The 17,500-nt window shown below is 35.2% G+C and overlaps 1 long non-coding RNA gene across 1 annotated transcript in view; it reads left to right on the forward strand.

Annotated features, from left to right (window-relative positions):
* Positions 1 to 11,468: 11,468 nt before the first annotated feature.
* Positions 11,469 to 17,500, forward strand: part of LOC135219792 (uncharacterized) — a 101,072-nt gene continuing 95,040 nt past the window's right edge. Inside the window, exon 1 of the long non-coding RNA XR_010315511.1 lies at positions 11,469 to 11,705. This is a non-coding gene — a long non-coding RNA (uncharacterized LOC135219792). The remainder of the gene's footprint in view (positions 11,706 to 17,500) is intronic.

Here is a 17,500-nt window from a genome sequence, read left to right on the forward strand (position 1 = left end):
TTTGATTTCTTCCAAATTCATGATTGTATTTCTGTTAGTAAAAGTCTGTGAGAAGTTAGACTAAATAAAACCTGTAAGAGAAATCCGTATTTTAATTCTTGTTGTTCGTAGCAGGGAAACATATTCTAATAATAGTGTAAGATGTCAGTCACCTTTTTATTAACCTCGTTTATAATATATGCATTCATTCAACTTTTGGTATCCAAGAATTCTTCTGTCATTCATTTTCTCATGAGAAACATTCTATTCAGTTCACAGTAGAGGTCTGCTAAGCAATACCTAGCTATATATCACCGGTAGACTCGTTATTATGAAAATGGCCAATACCATGACGTCAGTGAATTGACATTTTGCGGCAGTAAATTCACTTTACTATGCCATCAATAAATTCTTATTTTGTAGATTGTTAATTGTAATAATTCCAGAGCTGGGAGACATCTCCAATAACACTATTGCTTCATAGTTTGTAGCTATTTAAAATAATTTCACGTTACTTGAACAATAAAACCATAGTTTATTGACTCTTAAAAGTGATTGGTCGTTTCCAATAAATTTAAATTTAGCATAACTGATAACTTCATAGCTCAGAGGTTATCGTGCATGGTTTATTTACACTTGTTCCGAATTCATAGCTGGGGTCGTATTCTCGGAAGGTTTTTGTGTTATCATTTATTACATTTGGAAATTAATAACTTCTTAGTTGATTAACTAAAATAATGAGTTCTTATTATATAGAAATTGCCCTATAATTTGTAGTAAGAGAGAAATCTCTCTAATGTTATATTACTAGATTTTCTATGAAATTGAATTGTTAGTAATGGGTATTCTTTGTGAAATGGTTTTGGAGTCCATTGATAGATATGTTGTTTTTAGTTATATCTTTAACTTTACGTCTATTAGTCATTGATGTGCAATGATAATAATTAGCATATGTTATCTGAAGTTGGTTAATTTTCATAACTTCTTTCCACCTCTGGTAGACTAGTAATGAATGACTCTTATCCAGTTATTTGATGAGTCAGTAAAGATATATTTCCAATTAATCAATACTCTTCCATCTCGGACTGCGGAGTCATTTCCCAATAAAGATATCTTCGAAAGATGAAGCTCCGTTGTTGGATATTGGTTTGTAATTTCAGGTTTTAGATTGCACTTCGATAATTGTCAGTCATGGATTCACGCTGCAGGTCGACTGAGCCCTGATGAAGATGTTTCGTAGTTCCTTTTGGCTTTCGGAGGGATCTGAGTTACTTGTCAGTTTAAATGTGTAGGTTTTTACATGCAGATATACATGAAATTTTTTGTGGAAAATGAAGTGCGGGTACTCCTGTTAATGTGAACTGTTATATATATATATATATATATTATATATATATATTATATATATATATATATATATATGTGTGTGATGTGTTTGGGTGTGGTGTGTGTCGTGTGTATGTATATATATATATATATATATATATATATATATATATATATATATATATAAAATCTCAGGAATGAACGGATGAACGCCTTATGGCTGTTGTAAAAAAACAGCTTATCGTTGGTGTGTGTATGTGATTTTGTGAAAATTTGATTTTAAAATCTGACCAGTTAAATGTATAACAAGGGATGCGGCAAACAAAAATAGGGCATTCTGGGAAAACAGTAATCCATGGAATTTATCTTTCATCTAACTGTATTATATCCATGCTATGTTTTGCATTGTTAAGCTGGTGTCATTGCAGTTTTAGTAAATACGAAATAAAATCATGTCTGTGTTAACTAATATGTATTTATTGCGTTTTATAACTTTTTGCTTGTGAATAAGGATTAGGGGGAGGGACATGGTAAATTCATGTTGGAAGATGCATTTACAAGTTATAAACAGTTAACGGTTTGAAAAAGTTTGCAAAGATCTGACATTTTAGAATAATTCACGTTTTGAATATAGAAAAATACCATTATCCTTTTTATAATGAATATAATTATATTCTTATGACATTATTAAAGAGACCATGAATTTGTCCTGTAAAACAGAATGGCCATATTTGAAAGAGCAAAAATGGAACTGAATTAAGCGTATTTTTAAAAAGCAAAATATTTAACTTACTAATATATATATATATATATATATATAATATATATATATATATATATATATATATATATATCTATATCTATATATATATATATTGCATGTATAAATAACATTAAAGAAAACGGAGTATGAGCTTTTTATTGCAAATAAATGAATACCGAACTAATAATTATCCAATTCAGTGTGCTTGAGCTATCTTAATTCGAAGTGAAAGAGTGTGGAGGCTTTGATCCTGATGGTATAGCACACACAAAGTTCAACAGCATTGGTTATTCAGTCACCTCCCAGGATAAGTAGATTGAATAAAACGGCATCTAAGATTCCCCCCCCCCCCCCCCCCCCCTCAGCAGCTATGAACTGTTTAATCAGCTATGGAAGAAATTATCACAACGAGCGGATGTTGAGAGCCACTCCCTCCCCGACTCCTCACTACCGTTGAATAATTATTGCCTTTTTTGTGAATTGCCAACCGCACCCCCCCCCCCTCCCCTTCTCTTTCTCTCTCTCACTCTTTCTCTCACAGATATGAAACTATTTTAAACACGAATATAGAAGTCATATGAAATAATATTGGTGTTGAAAATTTTGCTGGCAGCAAAATCTTTTAAGAGGAACAACTCATGGTAGGAGGGAAAGATGATACAAGGCACTAATAATAGTCTGATATGAAGCATTTCTTGGTTAGGGTGAACAGTGGCAACTTTCAAGGGTGTCAGAAGCGTTGGTAGTTGAGGAAATGATAGAAGAATCATTCCCTCCGTTAATTGGCTTTTAGCCGACTTTCACGATGAAATTGCAATTTTATCAAATTCCAAAGGATATCCGTTAACAGTCTGAAAGTGATGGCGCAGGACGATCAATGTTTAATTCATGTGAGGTTTTCCGCAGTAATATGGATTACGGAAATTGCTTCTGAGGGATATATTTATAAATATAATATTGTGTTAACAGAAGGAAAAATGGAAGTGGAAAAAGTGCTACGTCACTCTTCGTGTACCGCAGACCATTCGGAACTGAATGAAATACAATAAAGCGATTTTAGAATCATCATTGGGAAATCTGGTGGCAGGACGTTCCGTGAATCGCTGTCCCTCTCTCTCTCTCACAGTCCCTTCTTTCGTCCCTCGGTATCGCGACTGCCACCGCCTCCGCCGCCGCTCTTTCTTCGTTCTTTGCTGCAGGCGATCATCGTCTTGATCGAGATGGAATTGAGGAGGTTCATATCCCCTTCCTTCTTCCCACCCCTCACCTCCCTCCCCATCACAGTGTTTTATTGGACAAAATAACTGTGATTTATGGAACGTATAAGAGCGAACCTGGAGGAGGCATACGGGACTCTTTACGACCCCCCTCTACCTCCTCCTATCACGCCTTTTTTTCCTCCCCCCCTCACTTTTTCCCTCTCCCAGTTCCTTTCCTTTCTTCCTAAGCCTTTTATTCCTCTTTCCTTACCTTTCCTTTTCTCACTTCTCCCACATTTCCGTCTCTCATCTTCTCTCCTACCCCTTCCCCCCACATCTCTTTCATCTTGCCTCTCCCCATTTTATACTCAGGCACACATGAGAATAAAAGGAAACTTGGAGAGAGAGAGAGAGAGAGAGAGAGAGAGAGAGAGAGAGAGAGAGAGAGGCTGCCCTCAAGGAAATTGACATTGATAACGGTAGTTGGCAAAAATAGCCAAGTAATGGGAGATTTGATTCTTTCCTTGATTAAGGTTCTTTTAAGGCCGCAATCTTTGCCATATTTACTTCTGAACATTTTCTCGTTTCTCTCTCTCCAGTTTTCTAAAGCTGTAGTGTAGTTGTTTTTTTATATATTGAATTTATTGATTTATTCCTCATTATTATTGAGGTTTTTATTTTAATTCTCTTTCTCTTTACTGATTTTCTTTTTTTGCCGAGCGTAAAATATAAATTATCCGAAGAATCGCTGGGACTAAAGGGATCATTTTTGTGTTCGTTTTATCATGGAGGAATATACTTATGTTCTATAAAATATTTCCTTGTTTTTTTTATTTTATTCAAAAATTACCAAGACATTGAATATGCTAGGTTATTAGAAAAGTTTTTTAATTGTGATTGATTTTTAGACTATTGTGCAAGTGAATGATGCTCGTCTGCGGAAATATTTCAATAATGAAGGCTAGTGGGATATTAGTGAAGGGTTGTAAGATATGAGATCGTTATAATGATGTTCTCATTACGGATGGTAGGCTGTGGAATGTTATAGATAAAAGGTGGATGTTGGGTTATTCAAATAATAAAGGATTAGAGATGGGAGATAATGATGATGAAGTTATGAGCATAACATGAATCTAATAACGGAGAATGTTACGCGTATGAAATGATGTAGATAAAGAAGGAAGTTTAAATTTTGGGAGATTCTCTCAGAAGGAAATGGCGAGGTATTTACTTCTGGCCCTTTTCTCGTTTTTCTCTCCGGTTTTCTAACGCTATATCGTAGGTGCTTTTTTATATACTGGATTATGGTAACGAATAGTTGTCAAGATGGTTGCAAGGCTTAACTGAAAACTAATGAAGTTGTGTTCGGTTAGTACTCAATTTTACCTATTTTAAGGATCATTGCAAATTTTGGTCCCGTAAGGAGGTAGTGCCGTCAGTGCACCTCTCGTTGTGCTTTATAGGTATTACTTATAGTCTTTGCAGCGTCCTTTCAGCCTCTGGTTGCAACCTCTTCCATTCCTTTTAATGTACCTCCGTTCATATTCTCCTTCTTCCATCTGATTTACCACCTCTCTAACAATTGTTTCATAGTGCAACTGCGAGGTGTTTCTCCTGGTACACCTTTCTAGCCTTCTTACTGTCAATTTCCGTTTCAGCGCTGAATGACCTCATACGTCCCAGAGCTTGGTCCCCAGGCCTAAATTGTATATCCTATTATGGTCTGTAACAAATTTGGATTGGAAGAACCGTTTAAATAAGAAAATACTGATGGGGATGTAGTGCTGTAGTTATTGCCTGTTTTGATGTGATTCTGTTCATAGATTTTCATTAATCATTGTGACTACTGAGTCGGTGATTCTCATTATGAGACGATAATGACGCTTATGTTTAGAAGTATTAGTGGATTTTGCCGACGCGTTGGGATAGTTTACCCGATTTTGATAATTAATTACTGTCCGTTTGCTTTGACTTTTCCAGATAAATTAAATTGTATTTTAATACTACAGATATCGTTGTAGGAAAACGAGTATGGGCGTTTTTGTTACTAAATATAAAAAAAACATTTGTTTAGGTTTAGTTAATACTGATCTGTAAAATTCAACTACTGTAACAGTGATAATTTCTATTATGCTTTTGTTGATGGAGTTGTTATTATTTTTATTAGTATAGTACGATGCATTCAACATAGTAAAAAACGAGAAAATAAAACTCGTATTTCCTGTCTATTCTAAAGGTCTCTTATATGCCACTTTTCCTGTCATTTGTCGTATATCATCATCCCAGTATAAGCTTGAGGTTTTGTTGTTGCAACTAACTACAGTGAGTGATATTGCTTTGTCATTTCAGAGCATCTTAAAATAGTATTCTATGTCATTAATGAGTTCTGTGGCATTTTTATACTGACCAGTTTGCTGGCATGGAGGGTTATGTAACATAAAATCAGAAAGGAGAGAGAGAGAGAGAGAGAGAGAGAGAGAGAGAGAGAGAGAGAGAGAGAGCTCTTGGGAAATCCTCACAGACCCTCATGATACGAGGTTCATTTTCGAGATGCTGAGAATTTTAATTGGAAGATCAGTCGAGATCGCGTTTAACCAAGTCTTCAGGCTTGTCAGGTGTTCCAGTTTTTCTGTTTTCTTTTTACGAAGTCTTCCAGCAAATGAAATATTTTGAAAGGGAACGCATGGTTATAGATAGAAATGAGATTTTCGCCGGAGGAATATGATGTGACTCTCTCTCTCTCTCTCTCTCTCTCTCTCTCTCTCTCTCTCTCTCTCTCTCTCTCTCTCTTACACGCCCACACACAAACCCAAAGAGAAATTAATGTATACTCTTCCTTTCTCGAAAACGTAAGCAGATAAAAAAAATAATGCAATGTTCTTCTCCAACTTCCCATCTCGAAAACTAATGAAGAAATTAGTTTACCGTTCTCTCTCCATCTCTATCTCTATCTCTATCTCAGTTTCTCTCGAAATCCATGAAGAAGCGAACGTACCTCTCTCTCTCTCTCTCTCTCTCTCTCTCTCTCTCTCTCTCGTGCATGGAAATCCATAAAAAGACGGATATTGGTAGTTGAGCTCAATTAAGTTTGATTGCAACCGGAGGCCTCTTAAGCTAATCCAATTGAATTGAAACATGGGGCAGGAGATATTTGTTGAGAGAGAGAGAGAGAGAGAGAGAGAGAGAGAGAGAGAGAGAGAGAGAGAGAGAGAGACTCCAAGCAGTCATCTCAATATCTGCGTTTAAGTAGGCACAGTGATTGCTGTTAGCAAACAGCTTTTCTTAGTATCATCTTGTTTGATTTAACTCAGTTCATATACATCGAACCTCATTTCATGTTTTAGTTAGGTTAATAAGTATAATGTGATTACGTGTGTGCCATGTGTTTATGGGTGTAAGAAAAAAGTTGTGCGCATTAATCGTGTTTATATACTAATGTATTCAATAGAGGGAAATTTGTCGTTTTTCTGTTATGTGAATGCAGATAAATTGGAAATTGTAGAAATTCCATTATGGTGCGTGGTATTCCGTCTTAAGTATTTATGCAGCCTCTTTCTCTGAGAATGTTTCTTTAGATGAACGTCTATTGGTAATCGACGAAAGCAGTCTTCCTTCAACACCCCGCCCATTTCTCTCTCTCTCTCTCTCTCTCTCTCTCTCTCTCTCTCTCTCTCTTTCTCCTTAATGCTTTGTTAAGGTATTCTCAAAAATATTTTCCCCCGCATTTCCGTAAGAATAGTCTTTTGGATGAACGTGTATTAGCAGGCGACAGCAGCATTCCTCTTTAACCTTTTATTGGTCTCTCTCTCTCTCTCTCTCTCTCTCTCTCTCTCTCTCTCTCTCTCTCTCTCTCTCTCTCTCTCTCTCTCTCCTTCCTGTGTGCCTTTGAAGTGAAGCTCTGTGGGAAGTAGAGTGTGAATCCTTTTTGGGATTTGTCTTGATTCCTTTTCTCCACGAGGCGCTATGAACCCCTCCGAAGCTTTGGATGATTATTTCACAGGAATGGAGGATTCAGGTCGCGTCTTTTTTATGTTAAAAAGTTTCTTTGTCTGCTTGTCTCCTATCCTTATCACCCGATATTTTTGTATAAATTTGCTTCCCCGACACCTGCCTCTTCTCTCTGTCTTTGTCTCTCTCTCTCTCTCTCTCTCTCTCTCTCTCTCTCTCTCTCTACGCTATTCGTTGAACGTGGTAATTGTGCCTCCTCCCACGTTCCACGGTGATGCATTGTGTGTCTATATATCGTTCCTAGGATTATTCCTTTGTGAAAGGTCTGTATTATATGCTTTATATCCTCTGTGAAAGGTCTGTTATATATATATATATATATATATATAATATATATATATATATATATATTGTATATATTACAGACCTTTCACAGAGGAATAATCCTAAGAACGATATATAGATACACAATGCATCACATGGAGGTATAGCTGCTACTGATAATACTTTGAGGCCCACACACAAATGTACACATTATATGCTTGTGCGTACATACATATATCGAATATATATATATATATATATATATATATATACATATATATATATATATGTACACGCATACACATATTTGTGTGTATGTATTTTTTGGGCCTCAGTATATTATCAGTAATAGTCTACCTCCCTATGATACAGTGGGTATCTATCTATATATCCTTTTAGGTGTGTAGCACAGCGACTATGGTTTACACAATAGTATCTACTTAAGATCATTCTTGTGTGAATTATGTGCAAAAATAATTCCCCTTCGGTGTATATGTATATAAGTATACTACATACATATATATATATATATATATATATATATTATATATGTATGTATGTATGTATGTATGCATATGTATGTATGTCTTTAAGTTAATAGTATATGTATATATATATATATATATATATATATATATGTATGTATGTATGTACGCATGTGTGTATGTATGTATGTGTGTATTTATATGATAAGATTTTAGTTTTGTCGTTTGCTCGTAACTTATTTTGTCTCCTAATTATTACCCAGCCCATACTCGTTATCACTGAATTTCACTGTACTTTATGAACACCTGCACCCCCTTTGGAATTTTATGTACTTATCTATAATTACTATTGGGTGCAAGTTATTCCCCATTTATAGTAAATCGGCGTTATCGAGGTTTTTGTGTCTTATAATTTGCGTATATGTTATATGTATGTTTACATATATTTGTATATCTGCATGTATATATATGTGTATATATATACATATATATATATATATATATATATCTATATATATATATATATATATATACATACATATATAATAATATATATGTATATATATAGTATATATATACTATATAATGCAGATATACAAATATATGTAAAGCATACATATAACATATACGCAAATTATAGACACAAAAAACCTCGATAACGCCGATTTCACTATAAATAGGGAATAACTTGCTCCGCATAGTAATTATAGATAATACATAAAATTCCAAAGGGGGTGTATAATATATATATTATATGATATATAAATACATACTACATATATATATATATATATATATATATAAATATATATAATATATATACACACACGTATATATATGCATTTACATTTGTGTGTGTGTGCGTTCACAAATACTCGCAAAGTGTGTGCGTGATGTCTTTTGGAAGCATTCTTATGTATTGGTATTATTTGATGACTTTTGTACCAATTCATCATTTTTCCCTTCAACTTTTAACATTTCGACTTGTCTTTTTATGCTATCATTTGTCAGAAACTTTTCTTTATGTCTTCGGAACGAGTTTTATGAAAACTTTTGCTCTTACTTTTTTATATATATTTTATCAGATGTTTTACCATTATTTCTTGTTTTCTCAAATGATAATTTATAATGGGATCAGATTTTCTTCTTTGGTTTCTTATTTCTTCTTATAACTGGACATCAATTAAAATTTTTCCTCTTGTTTTGTGTTCATATACAAGTGTTAAAAAAAAAAACTAAGCCTCCCAAAAAGAAACAGACAAGAGGCAGACAATTCAGCAGTCACCTTATGGGTCTTTAAGAGTGAAATCAAGAATTGATCTGTGAAAAGGGGGTGGGGGGCGGGGTGTGGGAAGTCTGTCTATAACAAAACCGTACTTTATAGTTTTTACCACCATAGGATAAGTCATTTTTTCAATATAGAATTATCGCAACTAGCCTTTGTAACAATTTCATTGACATTTAAGGAAGTGTTTTTTTTTTTTTTTTTTTTTTTTTTTTTTTTTTTTTTTTTTTTTTTTTTTTTTTTTTTTTTTTTTTATTGAATGCTTACCTTGTTCAAATCTTGTTTCTTGCTGGCATCATGTTGGTGTGCAGAAACGATAGTCTTATTTCACTGATAAGATCTGGCATGATATTGCATTGAGTTTTTGGTGTAGGAAATTAATTGGAGAATGAAGTAATATAATTTCATTAATTGTTCTGTTGTTGTTCAGAATGTGTCCACGTGTTCATGGAATATATACACCAGAGATGACACTAAAATTGCTGAAAACATTTTACAGAACACATTAACCATATTAAGAAAAAATAATCCATGTCAAGAAAATACAGGTGAAAAATACAAATGATACTGTATCGAGAAGTATAAATGCACAACAGTTAGCAAACAATTGTCGTTAAAATGGAATGGCGGCAGTCTCGCTAATTGCGAGCATCAGCATCCGAAACGCAGAGAAAGAGAAAAGGAAGAGGTGAAAGGTTTCACTCGGTGGCTGGAGGGATTGCTTCGTAGAGACACGCCCGCTTTGAGTCACGACGTAGGAGATACTATTGCAGTTGTTTTATCTTCTCTTCCCTTCACTCTGACCTGTTGCTATGATTCACTTTAGTCGACTAATCACAACACTACGTAGGTACACAATTCCATCTTTCCTTCTTCGTATGGGATCGAATCTGAGGTCTTCTTGTGAAGCAAGCGAATTACTGCTTCCATCACGAGAGAGAGAGAGAGAGAGAGAGAGAGAGAGAGAGAGAGAGAGAGAGAGAGAGAGAGAGGCTTAATGAGGTAAGAGGGAAAGATACTGTTATAGAGGAAACGTGAGGCACCGAGACTTCAATTGGTTTTCACCCTTGTTCAGCATGCATATTACTAATGGATGTTTCGGGTCCGGACTTTCCCACAGTACGGAATACTTCCATAATTGCAGACACATGCGATGTTTTGGTAGAGCCAGCGAGGGAAAAGCTCTGTAAGAGTAGCGTGGCATCTATGGTTGTGATGAAACCAGAACAGCTGGTTTAGACGGAGGTGATACTTGATCTCAGTCCACTTTTTTTTTTTTTTTTTTTAATGGCAACATGTCGCACTGTGTAATTCTCTCTCTCTCTCTCTCTCTCTCTCTCTCTCTCTCTCTCGCTCCTCATATATATATATATATATATATATATATATATATATATATATATATATATATATATATATATATATATATATAATACAATATATATAATTTATGGATAGTATTAATGTCTGTAAATTAGTAATGAATCTCGTAAAATTAACGACTGAAGTTTGATTAATTTTAATAGGGCAGCAGTGTCGATTATCGTTTTCGTTATCTCATTTGCGTTATATTTAGTTTTCATCGATGAATAAGCGTCTTTTTCTTATTATATAAAGACTAGGAATAATCAAATACCGGGGACGCCTCTGTTGCGGGACAGTCATGGGAAGATAGAGAAGTATCCCAATCATTCTATAGAAGAAAACGGACAAGGTGCAGTGTTGCCAAGGTTTGTTGTTTCGTAAGTCATGCTTGCAAACAAAAATCATTAATTTTTTTCTTGTTACGTTGTAATCCCATCTGTAATTGATTGAAATTCATGTTACGCGGATTCAAATATCCAGCGTATTCATGAAAGCCGTCTGTATAAGAGGATGAATGTCAAATGTATAAGGAACGTTTGTACCGCGGTTCAAGGCTGTTCATTCGATCTCCCACACAAAAATGATGGGAATTGCTAGAAACTTCCGGAAGATAAATTCCTCACGTTTCGTATTATTTTAATACTTTTATTTTAGGCTTTTTTCTGTTGTAAATATAAATACCTTGAGATTTGGGACTTTCTGTAATCTCAGACTTGTTTAGGGCAAATATTCATGAAAGTAACAAGATCAGTTGACAGACGTTGAACAACTCTCGCACCAGTAACCCACGTGGAGTAGTGTGAGGTGGTTGTGTGTCTGTGAGAGCTGTAATATCCTCAAACGGAAAACAAATTTCGATCGAATTGTGGATTTATTAATCGTTTGCATTGTGATATCTTGTTTGAAGAGTGATCCTATTATACAAGCTACTTGGAATGATTGGGTTTTATGGTTACATATGATGGCTTCCATCTAAAAGGTTATATTTTTTTTCATTGACCTTCGAGGAGTTTAGATCGTTGTGCTCTAAGGTATAGTCAAGCGAGTTTTAAGTTTAAGAGAACTTATGGTACTTCATTTGTTTGTATATGCATAGGTACATGCATATTTTGTGAGTATATGTCCATATGCAACGCTCTCTCTTCTTACAGTCTTTGTGTGCTTGTTGTGAGTTTGTGGGACAAGAATGATCTGTTGTGAAAGAACCAAACGAAATAGGATGCTCATGAAATGTGTACGTGAGCTGAGCAAGAGACTTGATGACTTGGGAAAAGCCTTATTAAACACACAATTGACAAATTCCCTGCGGTAGATACCATTAATCATTGAGATAACTGCATTGCTCTTCTGGCCCAGGTGCATCATCAGTTCAGTTACCTTCTCTTTCTCACACTCTTAATCTCAACCCCCTCACCTCCCCACCCCCCTTTTCTCCTGACGGTTTCTCCAGTCCAACTCGTCATGCTTACTGTTTTTTCCTTACCCAGTACCACTGAATACACACAGTGACTGTCCTCGCCTCTTGATACCTTACACCAGAGTCATCTCTCTCCCAAGTCCTGCCTTTCGATACAAAGTTTCCCGGACCATTCGGTGTCATTATGCTTCCCAACCCTGTTCTTTCCTCCTCCTCTCCCCCCCCCCCCCCTCTCCCTAGTTGGCCTCGGCTCCTCATTTCTCACAGGCTTCATTCTCTCTTATGTTTGGTTTTCCCTATACTTTCGTCTTTCGCTGTTTTCAGTTTTCCAGTGTTCCTGCTTAATACCATTCAACCTTGCCTTTTCCTGTGTAAGATTATTATGAAAGATTAACGTAAAGCTTTCATCGTTATTCCATTATTTCTCTTAAGAGAATGTGGAAGCAGAGAATGTTGATATTCATTCTTTAATTAATTATTCATTCTTTAATTTACTATTCATTCTTTAACCAAGTTTAGATTTCCTGTATATTTTTTCCAAATTATTGCGTCAGCTAAATTACCTATTTTCAGGAGCTTTTCGTTAAAATTTTATTTTGTTTTTAGCACTTACAGAGATCCATTGGCATTCCTCCATTCAGTATGCCATGTTTCCCTTCTGCATCGAATTATTAATTACTGCCTAATTCTTTATTCTTTAGTGTGGACTCCAAAATTGTAATTGTATTTCGCCTTTTTGTTTTAATTTTAGCCTTCCTTTTCTGTTTACTTGAAAGTTTACATTTAATTAATTTAGCGAACCACTTAAATGGGCATCTTGTACGTATTTTGGATTACAATGTTGTTTACGACTACGAGCACGTCCACTCTCTCAACCCCCCTCCCCCCCCCCCCCCCCCCCACCACCCCTCCTGCATCACCAGTTTCCTCGTTTAACGCTCTTCACTCCATCCAGCCAATATCTTTGTCTTCTCACCTCCCCACCTGATGTCCTCGTGAAAGGACAACTCACGCGTGACCCATAATTAAGTCTTCCATTAGGAAAGCCTAGTTATAGCTCGGGGATGGTTGTTTTGCCAATCTCATTCTTCGTTTTACCGACAGTCATATTTTACATAACTGTTTTGCGTAACGTATAACGAGCCCCGGTGTTAATGTGTACATCTCCATCCATCTCCCCTCCCGGGCTCACAGCTGTACCGGGATCTAACGAACGAAACGAACAGCTGTTGATGGAGTAGTAGTAGGAATATTAAAAGGTTTGCATTCGTTTTATTTGAACCGCATTAAACTAGTTGATCCCTGAGAGAGGAAGATTCTCATTAAATCCTGATTTACATATTTGCCAGGAAGTGTCTCCGAATGCCCCGATAGTAAAAGGAAACGTATTGTTCTGCTGGTATTAGTCCACATGAAAATTGATCAATCATAATGGCCGGGGGTTCGGCCGTGATGGTGGTTGGGTGAAGGGGGGTTATTTCGTTGTTTGGGCTGGTTTGGGTGAGGAGGAGAGGAGTTTCCAGTTCGCATTATGATTTCTGTTTGTTTCGCTTTTCATGAAAATAACTTGTCCATTGAAGCGTCCACAATGCTTGTCATAGAATAATTGAAAATTCACATTTACATGCAATAAAAACCCAAAAGAAAACTTAGTGTACGTAGGCTGTATCTTACGTTTGGCACCTTGTCATGTCTGATAATTCTGCTATCTGGCGAGAGAATATGGAAACCCTCTTCCTCGGGAATGCACTGCCATCTGTTGGTGGTGGCCGGAACTACTGATGTAAACAAAGATTACAGTTGAGGGAATTCCCACTAGATGGCAGAAGCTTCTTAAAAGGACGATCTTGTGGTTGAGATAATGTTGATTTGGGTGTTCGATAGATGGCAGGAGCTTCCCTGTTTTGTGATTTTGACTCCTTTCTGCGAAATATCTTCCATTTTTTTTTTCATATTGATTGAACTTGACATCAAAATCAATGAGTTAGGATGTATTTCGTTTATATTCGTGGAATGGAATCGTTTTGTTACCCCCGTAATGGTTTGTAAAATTACGTTAGTTTTTAATTAATGTTAACATGTAATCGTTGGTTCGGCGCTTTTGCGTTGAAATAAAAAAAAAATCTAGGTTATATACCTTGTACGAGTCTACGAAAATGAAATGATGGAACATCAATAGTTAGCCTTACCTTTTTTATCCGGTGAATACGCGTGCTGCTGTGAATAACTCGTGTGTGAAAATTTTCAGCTGATAACTGAACTGAAGAAGTTAGAACATTTTTATGTGCTTTTGACAAGTTCTAAGTTGAACATTTGAGCCCGGTGCTTACTAATCTTCAATATAATATATATCATATCGTATGCTGCGTAGCTTTAGTTTCGAATTGCCATTCGACAGTTTTTGTGATAACCTTAACATTTTTACGTCAGTATCTCGGATGTTTGTGCTTTTTATTGTTATGTATAATTTAGCGTAAGTGATCGAGTAAAATGATGTCATTTATTTTCAATCACAAGAATAGGAGATCGCGATATTTGTAGGCCATATGGTAAACAATTCAATTTCACGTCATGTTACCCGAAACATAAATGGTAAAGTATATTGTGTGTTTGAATTGATTTGAAAATACGGCGCATTCTATCCACAGTTTCTGTCGAAAGAGGTATTTCGTTCACTTGGAACGGCTGGAGGGTTCAGGCCAGTACACCACAGTTCTTCTAGTTATTGTCCTTCGTTTGGTAAAACAACATGAGTAAGTGGGAAAGTAGATGCCATGGCACGAAGGACAAATCAATTCCGCTTGAGATTTTCGTTTACGACATGGTCGTCTCGTTTGTAGTACATGTTATGGATGATTATGCGACACTTATTCTGTCTAGTGGAACTCTATGCTTAGAAAATAATAACTTGCACGGTATCAACAAAGGTTTAGTGCATCTGTCTCTTATATTACTGTACCGTGAGTTGATTCTTCATATTGTATACGTTATGATGTTATCTTATGAATTACGGTATTCAGCTATTTTCAAAATCACGTTGTTAGTTTCGAGTATCGATTGCCTATCGTGGTTTAGCTGGAGGGCTGGTAGCGTGTGTCCATCTTTCACTGGGCCACCAGATAACCTCAGATCAATCAGTTCTGTTTTATAGGAATTCAGAAGCTGCGCCCTTGGTACAGGTGATGTTATAAATGTTATGGTATTCCAAACTGCGACAGTTAGGTATGCTCTGTATCGATTATTTCAGTACTGTAGATATATCATCCATTTCGACAACAATACTAATTGTGTAATTACTCAGATATTTTACTTACTTGAATAACTTACGTGAGATACAATAGCAGTGTTGCACAAGTTATCAGTAAATGTTAGTACACTATCAATTATTTACATAATAGTCATGTTTGCGTTCTTATCATGTAGGCCTAATGGCTCAGCAAAATTGTAGGCTCATATTTTCAATTTTTCAATAGTTACTATATTACATTAATATTTTCTTTTCGTTGAACTTGTATGCCATACTGTAACAACGAAATTGGCATGGTAACACCATAATAAAAAAAACTAAATGTACTTTTCCTCTGTAAATGAAGGAAATATTCAAGAAGTTACCAATCAGATCAAATGTTTGCTTGCTATAAGGTATGCTCAATAAAGTATGTATCGCTCTTTATTATATATATCTTGAAAATTAGGCTGTTATAAGACTGTAACATTGTGATGCATGCAGACTAGTCTCTTAAGTAGTCAAGAGGCCTAAAACTTGGTGAATTATTAATAAATTACATTCGCTAGGTTGGAAGTGATAATGCAAGTATTATTTTTCTTATAGAAACACACCACCCACGCTCCGAAAAAAGGATAACTCAATTGCACTGATAAGGGAAATGTTAAGGGGTGATAACATGTAAAATGTATATAACATTAGAATGCACTGCAGCAACACATGAAAAACGTTTAGTAGTGTCATCGTTTATTTTGAACATTGAAGTGGTACATTTTTAGGACTATAAACAGAAATTTGACATAGTCTTCGTACATTATCAACAACCCTGAAATGTCTCTCTCCTTTTCACCATTGTTAAGATTTTTTTTCGTCATTGCTTTTGTGATGTTTTTTGAAAGAGACGCCTTCTTATATTAAGACTTAAAATAATAAGTTTTCATTATTAGGTGGTAATAACTAGACACATGCTGTAACATAGCTCTTTGGTACCGAACGTTCAAGTTTAAACATTTAAATTTTCTAATATAAGACCATGTTTATGTATGTATATGCTTAAAAAATCACATAGATGCACGTGACTTCATTAAATAAGCGAATATCACAGGAAAATGATAATCAGAAATCCAAGCGCTTTCGTCTTTACTAAGACATTGTCAAGGAACGAATGAAATACAATTGGAGAGAATGTTCTCAGGTACACAACAAGATCAAGAATACCAGATGGTTAATTGTCAAAAGGGTAAAAATTGAAGAGATAATCTAGGGTTATCGGATATCACACGGTCACAAACCTAAACATAGATTTAACCTTAACCGAAACTACAAAGTATCCGTACAGTCCAAAACATGTAAAAACTGAATATATGAATTTTGTTGCTTATATTTATCTACAACTTTTTTCACTATGCAGGCATCAAGTTTAAATAAACCAAGACTTAAATTTGGAACATTTCCATTATTTGACTTGATGACAAGATTCAATGATATTCATTTTAATTGTTATTACATGGAGTTAAGGCTCTTGCTTGACTCCAGTTAATATGATGATCTAAATCTCTCATATGTACGAATAATGCATTCGATATTTGCCCAGTTCTCACGAATATTGGTACTGTTTGAGGCGCTGTGAAAGAGATTTCCAGGTTTGTCCGGAATAGACTTTATCACACTTTTTGCAAGGAATTTCTAATATGCAGCCTGGAAGATCTTTAGGAGAATTTTTTATTACTAAACTTTTGACATTAATATTACTGAAAACAACATTTATGTTAAAAAGCTATAACATTCTAGTTAGAATGTTATGCTTACTAAATTCAAGTTTGTCATTAGTTAAATAAAATGTTTTTCTAGCTTTTTTCCATGCCACATCTGCAAAAGTCCTTGGGTATTTAAGTTTCAATGCAATATCATAAATAGTTTTAATCTCAGCGTCAATAAACTGTGGGCTACTGACACGTAAAGCCCTTAGGAACATCTCAGAAAAAACAGAGAATTTAACATTTTGATGGTGATTGGAGTAGTAATGAACAAGAGGCAATGTTAGTTGATTTCCAAAAGACTGAAAAGGTGAAATTTCTATCATTTGTATGGACAGTTACATCAAGAAAATTCAAATTACAATTTCTTTCTTCCTCTACAGTAAATTATATAGAAGAGACTAAATTATTGAGATTATTAAGGAA

This window comes from Macrobrachium nipponense, chromosome 1, assembly GCF_015104395.2.
Source record: "Macrobrachium nipponense isolate FS-2020 chromosome 1, ASM1510439v2, whole genome shotgun sequence".
Lineage (NCBI taxonomy): Eukaryota > Metazoa > Arthropoda > Malacostraca > Decapoda > Palaemonidae > Macrobrachium > Macrobrachium nipponense.